Here is a 10,421-nt window from a genome sequence, read left to right on the forward strand (position 1 = left end):
TTGGACTTAACACAACCCATTAGAACCATGCCCAACAACAGGCCAAGGACACCTCATACATTTCAAATCTAAAAAGTATCGTTACATATAGCACCTTTTGTTTGAATACTAAAAGTAGTTCTAAATATTTAACAAGTGCAGATCATTGAAAAGAATCCCTCTTTGTGGGGAGGCAAAAAAAAAAAATAAGTAAATAAATAAGCCAAAATTAATATAGTAGTTGTGTTTAAAACAGAACCTTGAAGATCAATTTTTAGCATATCATGAAGAATTACCCTCTATCCCACATTGGTCCATACATCAAGGGGGACATGCACTGTGTAATATTAAATAGGTAACTCAAAAGAATCAAATTCAGGTCACTTCGCTTTGAGAAAGTAATGTTATTTGGTTGCTTTCAATACCCCGTGTTGTTAGCACTGTGCATCACACAGAGTGGAGCCTCAATACATATTTGACAAATAAATGAAGGATGATTTTGCGTGTCTGGCCAATATAGCATTCCTTTGTCCTGATTCCATAGTGAAAATTATAATCTCTTTCTAATCTGAAATTCCTCCAAAGCTGTACTATAAAATAAAATTTTCACTCAAAATTTTCATATAAAAACAAGTAGGGCAGAAAAATTGAACTGTATGAAATCTGTTTCTAAAATGGTTCAATATAAAAAGAAATGTACCACAGGGATACTCAGTCTTTGGAAGTGTTTCATCCCAGATTTAGGATATACATCCACGGTGTTCACACCTTGGACAGGGATTGCTGCCTCAGAACCTCTCACTCCGTTGCTCCTTATTCTAGAATCAACAGAGGTGGAATCACTTGTACAATTAATAGTTGCAATGGAATTATCCTTCCTATATAATAAAAGGCTAATATGCAAATCAACTGGATGGCAGAACCACCGGTCACTATGATGCGTGCTGACCAACAGGAAGCAGACGCTCAATGCAGGAGCTGTCCTCTGGTGGTCAGTGTGCTCCCACAGGGGGACTGCTGCTCAGCCAGAAGCCAGGCTCACAGCTGGCGACCCCAGCTGCACTGCGATGGCAGCAGCCTCTCCCTCCTCTGAGGCAGTCTGACATCCGAAAGGGCTCCTGAAAAGGGCACAGGCTGGGCTGAGGGACCCCCGTGCCCCACCTCCACCCTCCCAGGCACCAGGCCTCTAGTAGGCATTAGAAAGCTACTGGTTTGCAGTTTACAGTTCGGTTTGTTCTTAGTCAGTGAACACATAAAATGAATACTTTCACATGTGACTGGTTAGGTTGTTTGTTTCTAATAGATTATAGTAACCCAGGAAAGCAAATCTGGATAAACTAAGAGGTACATGAGGGGCCTGCATTTGTTCAATATATTTTTTTTTAATCAATGCAGATCTTTCAGGAAAACTGCTCTATGGCAAAAACAAATTATGAGTTCGAGATATTTCTTTCAAGAAGCCAAGGACAGTCCAAACTGGATTCCTACTCTTTCAATCTGCTTTTCTGTAGGTCTTCCTGAAATCTCATTCTTTACCAAAAGAAAATTTAAAAATTTTTAAAAATCAGTCAACATAATGAGAAGAAAAATGTCCCACTGTGGGAGGTTTAGACCTGGGAAGAAGTAGAAAACAAGTTATCTTCATGACAGCTCTTTGTTTATATGTTTAAGAAACAATAAATTCTAAGAATATTTGCGGAGAAACACATTACTCTTAGCCATCAATCAAAAATCAGCATCTCATAAACTTTCCCTTCTGGCCAGGATGGAATAACAAGGACCCGTTTACCCTTCCACCTTAAACTGGAAAACCAAAGAGGGGGGGGGGGGGGGGAGAATGGTTTTCAGGCAACGGATAGCAAGCCATGTGAAACTTGATCCCTGGGAAAATAGAAACAGATGAGTCCTATTTACTGCCTAGAAGAATTTCCAGGGCTGTAGCAAAGAGCAGGGGTGACCTGAACAGAGATCAGGGTAGTATCCCTGGGTTGAGGAGACAGTTGTCAGAGTACAGGGAGGCCAAGGAAGCTAGAATCTGTGGGAAAGAATACCTAAGAGGGAGCTGCACAGAGAGAATGCAGAGGGTCCCCTCCAATCTCGCGGGTTATAGTGTGACTAGCTTAGCATGCATGAGAGGAAACTGCCCCGGGCCAGGCAAAGAACCAACAGACCAAATAATTCCCTGAACTCACACAGTGCTGGGAATATTTTGTGTTCCCACCAGCCAGAATGGGAAAATGTCCTAATGCCCATAAAACAATGGGTAGAATCTTCATAAGGGTATCATCTTAGGACTGAGGCTAAATTAGCCCTAGACCGGTGGTCAGCAAACTGCGGCTTGCGAGCCACATGCTGCTCTTTGGACGCTCGAGTGTGGCTTTTCCACAAAATACCATGGCCTGGGCGTTCCAATTTTGAAGAAGTGGCATTAAGTTTTAAAAATTTGGCCCTCGCCGAAACCGGTTTGGCTTAGTGGTAAAGCGTCGGTCTGCAGACTGAAAGGTCCCGGGTTCGATTCCGGTCACGGGCATGTACGTTGGCTGCGGGCACATCCCCGGTAGGAGGTGTGCAAGAGGCAGCTGGTCGATGTTTCTCTCTCATCGACGTTTCTAGCTCTCTCTCTCTCTTTCCCTTCCTCTCTATAAAAAATCAATAATATATATATATATTTTTTTTTTAATTTGGCTCTCAAAAGACATTTCAATCGTTGTATTGTTAATATTTGGCTCTGTTGACTAATGAGTTTGCCGACCATTGCCCTAGACCACATGTGTCAAACACAAGGCCCGCGGGCCAAATCCGTCCTGCCAGGCCTTGCAATGTGGCCCGCACCGCGCTGTCATCACTGCACTCCGCTGCGTTGCCATCACAATGACAGTTTATGACTGTTCAGTAAACCATTCGGCCCGCGATTTAGGCTGGATTTTAGATTTTGGCCCCTTCTCTGATTGAGTTCAACACCCCTACAGACTAAAGACTGCTCACGACCTGCCCTAATAAAGCTTAACAGCAAGCCTCAAAAGGATCAAGTTGATTTTAAGTAACTTAATTGCATACTAGAACAAAGTCTGGCACCACTGAAAGAAATATGACCAAGTCACTCTGGCCTGTGTTGTTCAGAGGTTAGAACATTTGCCCATGCACCAAATGATCTTGGGTTGATTTCCTGTCAAGAGCATGTACCTGGATTGCAGGTTTGATCCCTGGCCCAGTCCTGGTGCCTTGGGAGACAACCAAGTACTCTCACATCAATGTGTCTCTCTCTTTCTCTTCCTCTCTCTCTCTTTCTCTACCTTTCCTTCCCTCTCTCTCTTCTCCTTTCTTCCCTTCTACACTCTCTAAAAATTAATGGGAAAAGTATGCTCAGGTAAGGATTAACAAACAAACAAACAAACAAAAAGACAGAAATATGACTAAGTCTAGCACCCGATAACATAAAATTCACTAAGTCTGGCACCCAACCAAAAAATGCCAGTAATAGATGATCCACAATCAGGAAGAAAATCAAACAATGGGAACAGATTCAAAAATCAGAGATGATGGAATTATCAGAAAAGGACATTAAAATAATTGGTATAGCTATAATTTTTAAGTTCGAAAGGGAGAGGAAAACATGAACATGAGGCAGAGAAAAAAATGAAAGATTTTTTTAAAGACCCAAATGACATTTCTAGAGATGATAAATACACTTGAGAAAGAAAGAAAGAAAAAACATCAACATACTCAAGGAAACTTGTTATGGGGCAACATCCACAAAAATGCTGGCCCCACACATTAACCCATGGGGCTGTTATGTAGATTGTTGCTATCAGGGCTCTCTAATCAACAACATAACCTCCTTCTTTGTAACAGAATTGTTTCCCAAACTCTCTTAGAACACATTCTCGGAATTCATGAAGCTTCTTTCATCTTAAAGCACCTAATCATGTTGTCAGCTAATAGCATCAGCTTCCCGATTCCTGGAGTTTTAGGAGCCATTCTAGAAAAGAAAAAGAGAAAAAACAAATAGAATATCTGCCCATGTCCAGTTTATGACTGTTCAGTAATGAGGTCAGCAATGGCCTTGTGTCTCCCAGAATTCTATCCAGGTTCTTATCTCGCTTAGGTTCTCTGTGGAATGTGCTCCCAGTAATATTTCTTCCCTGAAACTTGCCCCATCCTTGGTTTTTCACCATTTTTCCTCTTCTCTCCTACCATTCCCTCTCTGTCTCCCCCTCCCCCTTGCTGAGGTTCAGGGAAGTGATTTAAGCTAAGAAAGTTTTAGCTTCAAGGCCCCTACCAAGGCCCAGAGTCAGGTATTTTTATAAAATGTATAAAAGTTATATTCACTGCATTTTGAAGTCCAAGAGACATTGAGTTGGCGATGTATGTAGTCCAGATTTAAAGGGATGTATTTATGTGGTTCACAACCACGTGCACGTGTCACGAGTTGCTGCTCATCATCGGAGCAGAAACACCCACTGTCCAGCATTGCGACTCTCCAGTGCAGGGCCAGACATCACACTGAGATGTGAGAACACCTCCCAGCCCAGAAGTATGTGCCAATGAAGGGAAAATAAGGTTTAAAACGTACAGAAGGAACTCATACCATTTGCAACAGCATGGATGGACCTGGAGAGCATTATGCTAAGCGAAATAAGTCATAGAAAGATAAACATCACATGATCTCACTTATTTGTGGAATGTAATGAACAACATAAACTAATGAATAACAACAGATCCAGAGACAGAGAAACATTGATCAGACTGTCAAACCTCAGAGAGGGGTGAGGAGTGGGAGTAAGGGGGAGAGATTAACCAAAGGACTTGTATGCATGCATATAAGCCTAACCATTGGACACAGACACTAGGGGGGTGAGGGTATGAGCATGTTGGGGGGGTAGGGAGGAAGGGGAATAAGGACACATATGAAATACCCTAATCAACAAAGAAAGAAATATATACATAGCCAGAAGTTGTTTTGTGGTAAATGATTCTAAGTATCAGTTAAGTTAAATTATAAAGGGAGGATTTAGTTCTCAGCAGTGCCTAATCTATTGTAGAAAGAAATTCTCTCCTGTTAAAAATCTATTCTATAAGGCACCCTGCATAATTATAGCTCCATATCCAAAAGAAAATGTGTTAGAATTCCTGTCTTTGTAGGGCTCAGATCCATTGGTTACAAATAGAACTACTGTCTGTAGCAGCAGTTCAAGCGTTGCAACAGAGGTTGCAGCCCGGTGTGCAACACAAGTGGTGTGGTCGGAGGGGCTGTGTGTAGGGACCAGGCAGGTTACAGCCAGCTTGTTGGAGGCAAGTCTAGAGCCAGGGATCCAGCCAGTATGACCATGAAGGTCAGAGCAGTCTGTGTGATTGATGAGGCCCAGGCAGCCAGAGTGGTGCATGGGATCGGGGCTGTGAAAGAGGCCAACACAACCTCTGTGTTCAGCAAGGCCGGGGTTAGGGTTCAGCCAGTACAGTTGGCACATTCAGTGGGTCAGAACCAAGAATTCAGCAGGGCTGGTATGTTCAGCAGGTCAAAGATTTGGCAAAAGTAAAAGGAAACCTCCTCCTATAATCATTTTTTCCCTTAAAATATCAAAATTCTCATCACAACAATTTTCATCCACCCAGTATTATAATGGGAGCAAAAAATAAATTTTTATTTTATTTGAGCCATCTATTGGGTGCCTATTTGTTATAACAGTTAACCTACTCCTCTTTCTCTCTCTCTCTGTCTCTCTCTGTGTGTCTCTCTCTCTCTTTCTCTCTCTCTCTCTCTCTCTCTCTCTCTCTCTCTCTCTCTCTCTCTCTCTCTCTCTCTCTCTCACTCACACACACACACACACACACACACACACACTTGTGTTTTCTTCAGAGGAAGATACTCAGCCTCAGATGAGAGGCCCTGAAGGAAAGGCAATGTCCCTATCAGAAAGGCTGTTCTCTGTGAAAATGTGAACTAGAGAGAGGATTCTTAGAGATGTTTGAGACAGAGCAGAGACTTGGTAGAAGAAAGATATTCCTAAAAGGCACCTCGGAAAAGTTAGCCAGAGAAGGGAGCTGGCTAGGTATGAACTAGGTGCAGGAAGCACCCAGCAGTTAGGATGAATGTTGAAGCTCCAGAGATGACTGGATGGACTTGGATTTGGGGTGTGGGTGACAACTCTGATACATGACATCCTTCTGTGACCCTATGGCACCAATAACCTGCATGGATCAGTCTCCAAGTCAAGTTGCATTCAAAAAAACAGTCTCAGTTGAAAAATTAGCTTTAAAAGAAATCCCATTGTTTACTTACATCTCTTGAAAAATATTAAAGGAATCTGATTCTGGCAACACCTCTCATATATATCCCTTTCTTCTTGGTCCTCTAATTATTTCACACCAGTTCTCCCCCAACCCTCCTCATCGACCCTCAGCCCAGGTGCTCCATGTCTCTGCCCTGCCTCCTCCCCATTTGCCCTCTCTGCCAACTCTTTGGTTCTAAATCACAAAAATCTAGGAACAAGTCTAGACTAGACGGGGGAGCACCGAGGGACAAGGGCAGGGAGGGAGCCTGGAAACATTCTCACACTCACAGTTTCAGCACCTCTGACCACACAGGTCTAAGTGGAGACAGGGAGTGTTTTCTGAGGTCAGGCGAGGTTTATTGTTTGCTTTCTGCCATCCAGTCAGCACTCTGGGGCCTTCGCTTTGCCCAACGGTCCAGGCAAAACATTGGTTAAAAAAAAAAAAAAAAAAAATGTTTTGGATTCTAACAAGACTTAGCCCCCAGCGGAAAAGCAGATGTGGTGAGGTGGCAGGAACGCCGCTCAGTGGGAAAGGAGGCACTGACAAGCCTGCGTGTGAGGGAGCCACGGGCTCTGCCAAGCGCCCCCATGTTCGCTCCGCAGTGGGAGGACATGTTTTCCGACCCCAGTCAGGCACTCTGTGGTCTTCCCGACTCGCGTGGCTGAGGCCCATGCACGTGGGCAGGAGGAGTGAGCCTTGAGTCCAACTAGTAACTGAACTGATTCTTCTTGTTTCCCATCAGTGCTAAGCCTGGAGACGATTGCTATTTAGGGAAAGTCTGAAAACCTCTCCCTCCCTCCTTCCCCCAAAAGCATCCTTTTCCTTCTTTCTAGTATCTGCATCTTTGTCCCAAGTGCTCCTATTCCTCCAGGTTCCCATTTTTGTTCCTAGATGGCTGTTGGAATAAACCCCATTTGTTCCTAGATGGCTGTTGGAATAAACCCCAGAGAATCTCAGCTTTTGATTTCTAGCGAAACCCTGCAGTTACAACCTGTGAACACTTAGTTACGCTGAGCCCCCTTTCCTGGAGAAAGAAGACGTTTGTCGACCTCCCAGTTTTGTTACTAGGATTACATTTTTTTTAAATATATTTTTATTGATTTTTTGCAGAGAGAAAGGGAGAGAGATTGAGAGCTAGAAATGTCGATGAGAGAGAAACATCGACCAGCTGCCTCTTGCACACCCCCTACTGGGGATGTGCCCTCAACCAACGTACATGCCCCTGACCGGAATTGAACCTGGGACCTTTCAGTCCGCAGACCGACGCTCTACCACTGAGCCAAACCGGTTTCGGCAGGATTACATTTTTAATGGAGACAGGTGCCAGGCAATAGGCTCGGGCAAATATCAGCAGTTGTCACTCATAGGTCCAGGATCAGTGGGGCTCAGGGTCCCCCTTCTTGCACTCAGGGGCTGGAGCAGGGCTGGGTGTGCCCTGGAGCTGTGCTTCTGGTGTGGAGCTCCAAACAACACTCTCTTTTTACGGGAGAAGCATGAGTGCATCTTAACAGGGGTCATGAACACCTGGCCCAGCTGACAGACAGGATGGATGCCAGCTGGGTAAAAGTGTGGGGAAACAAGAGCTGCCCAAACCTGGAAACCTTGCAGGACCTGGTGCTGAGGGACCCTGAAGTCAGAAACAGTCACTGTCACAGAGGGAGGAGGGAGCTCCTGGCCTACTGATCCAGGTCACACAGCTCTGAATGATTCTCTAGCAATGGTTCTCAAACTCTCTAATGCCACCTCCCTTTAATACAGTTCCTCATGTTATGGTGACCCCAACCATAAAATTATTTCCGTTGCTACTTTGTAACTGTTATTTTGCTACTGTTATGAATCCTAATGTAAATATCTGTGTTTTCCGATGGTCTTAAGCTCTACAGCAGTGGTTCTTAACCTGTGGGTTGCGACCTACAGTTGACAACCGCTAGCAGGGTCTCCTGAGATCATCGGAAAACACAGATATGTGCCTCTTATTATTAACCATTTGGGCTCTTAACCCCTTTGAGAATGAGGCAAGCTATTGACTCTCAACTCTAGAAAAGACCATACATGCATATCACACTTCAAGACTGCATATAATTCTAAGGGATTCCAGGTAAACCCCAAGTTCAGGATCCTTTGAGATAGTGTACTTAGATCCCTTCTTATATGAGAAAACTGAGTCTCAAAGGAGTCAACTGATTTTCTCAAGTAGTGAATTAATTAGAAGTGTAAGCCCAGATCCTGGATCTCCAAATGCAATGTTTTTCCTACCACCCTTTAGGGAGTTATCTTAGTTCTCCGCAAATATATCCATAGATTGGCTCATCCGTCATCTCACTTCTCTGGGTGCTTTAGAAAGACGGAGTTTCCTGCAGGCATCCACACGGCACCTTCTATTACTTTCTGGGGACACAACTACGTGAATTCTTGCCATTGGCTTATTTATTCTAAATTAAGTTCCCCTCTATGTGCCTGGCCTGGAGCGTGGAGCTTATACTCTAGTTATTACTCTCCTCTGAAAGGCAGCAAATCCCTGGAGTGGTCACTTGTTTTATGACACTGCATATTATAAGAAAAGTTAAAATATTTACGAAAACTTTCACTGTTATATATATATGTGTATGCATACATATACATACATACATGTATTATACATAGTTAATAAGCTTTGAGTTGATTCGTTGACATATCTTCAAAGAGATGCTATTGGTAATTAATGATATATTGTGATTGGTTGTTTAGTTAAGTAGGTTTTAAATTCTCAAAATATAAACTTGATCTCATTAGAAAAATAATTTTAAAAAGTTTTGAACAATTTTTCCTTCCTGATTCTAGATTCTACCAATTTATTATTCAATAACTCTATGATATTATGGCCGCATGGTGCTCAAAAATATTATTTCTTAGGGGCCTGCAGGGGTAAGAGCGTGTTTAAAAGAGGTAATAGTGTTCCATGGCCCAGAGGGATCCTTTTGGAAATTAAAAAGCTGTGTTAGCTCAGTACATTCAGTTTCATTTTTAATTGATCAGGAGAGACTAGGTTGCTATGGTAACCAAAAATCTCAGTGACTTAAAACACAAAAGTTTATTTCTTGTTCAAAGAGTCCATTGCTGTGTTGCTGGTCCCAGATGCGCTCCAGGCAGCTGTCCTCCATATGTTGGCTGGGCATTCCTGGCTGCTTCAGTGTAATAGCATCTTCATCTCAACATGTGCCTCCATGACCGCCAAAGGGAAAGGCAGAGCACAGGGAACACCCGGTTCCTAAAGTTTCCATCCAGATGTCCCTCTCCTCATGTTTCATTGGCAATGGCAGGTCACATGGCCACACCTAGAGACAGAGACAGAGAATTGTCCCTCCCAGATGGCCAGAGGGAAAAGGTAAGAATGGGCTGCCAGCGCAAAGAAGCAGTGCCTACCATGCACAGCTTCAAACTTATAAACAACATGATTCCACAAGGAGTTGTCGATGTGGAAAGTTTAACTGAAACACATTTTCGTTGTTTTGTCAAAGTAGGGAAGATGATATGTCCTTTTTTCTAATTGCAGCTTTTAATAGTGTTATGGTAGGAATCTGGCTATGAGGAATGTAAAATTTTAGCTATTTCCAATGTTTTTATTAAATTAAATCTAGATTAGAGAAGCTACCACCTTGGATTCATTCTGAAATAAAACACAAAAATTCACACAGCATATGCCCAATGTCACAATGTTGTAGTCACATTTGACTGTCAATATCTGTCTTATTTTCAGGTCTAATTCTATTCCCACTAGCCAGTGACTGGGTTAACCTGTAGGAGCTGTTATTCTAGTAAACTGGAGACACTATGCCTATCTCATAAGGCTGGCACGATAAGTCAATTAAATGATGAAGATGAAAATGCTGTTAAATCTTTAAATCAAAATGAAAAGTATTATATTATTTAAAATATGCATAATTTTCAATGTTCGACTTCAACTAAACAAATATACTCTAAATTTAAATTCCAGTTTAACAGATTAGTCAAAATATCTGATGTAACTCTCATAATATCCAGAGATGGAGAAGAGCTTTGGTGGAGTTTGTGATACTGTTTCATTATTGCTTATTTTTTTATTATTATTATCAACTAGGTAGAACCACTCAAGTTCTCAGACAATCCTGAGGAGTATCATTTATGCAATTCCTTCTATGAGCTCACATTTT

This window comes from Pipistrellus kuhlii, unplaced genomic scaffold (genome assembly GCF_014108245.1).
Source record: "Pipistrellus kuhlii isolate mPipKuh1 unplaced genomic scaffold, mPipKuh1.p scaffold_m20_p_2, whole genome shotgun sequence".
NCBI lineage: Eukaryota > Metazoa > Chordata > Mammalia > Chiroptera > Vespertilionidae > Pipistrellus > Pipistrellus kuhlii.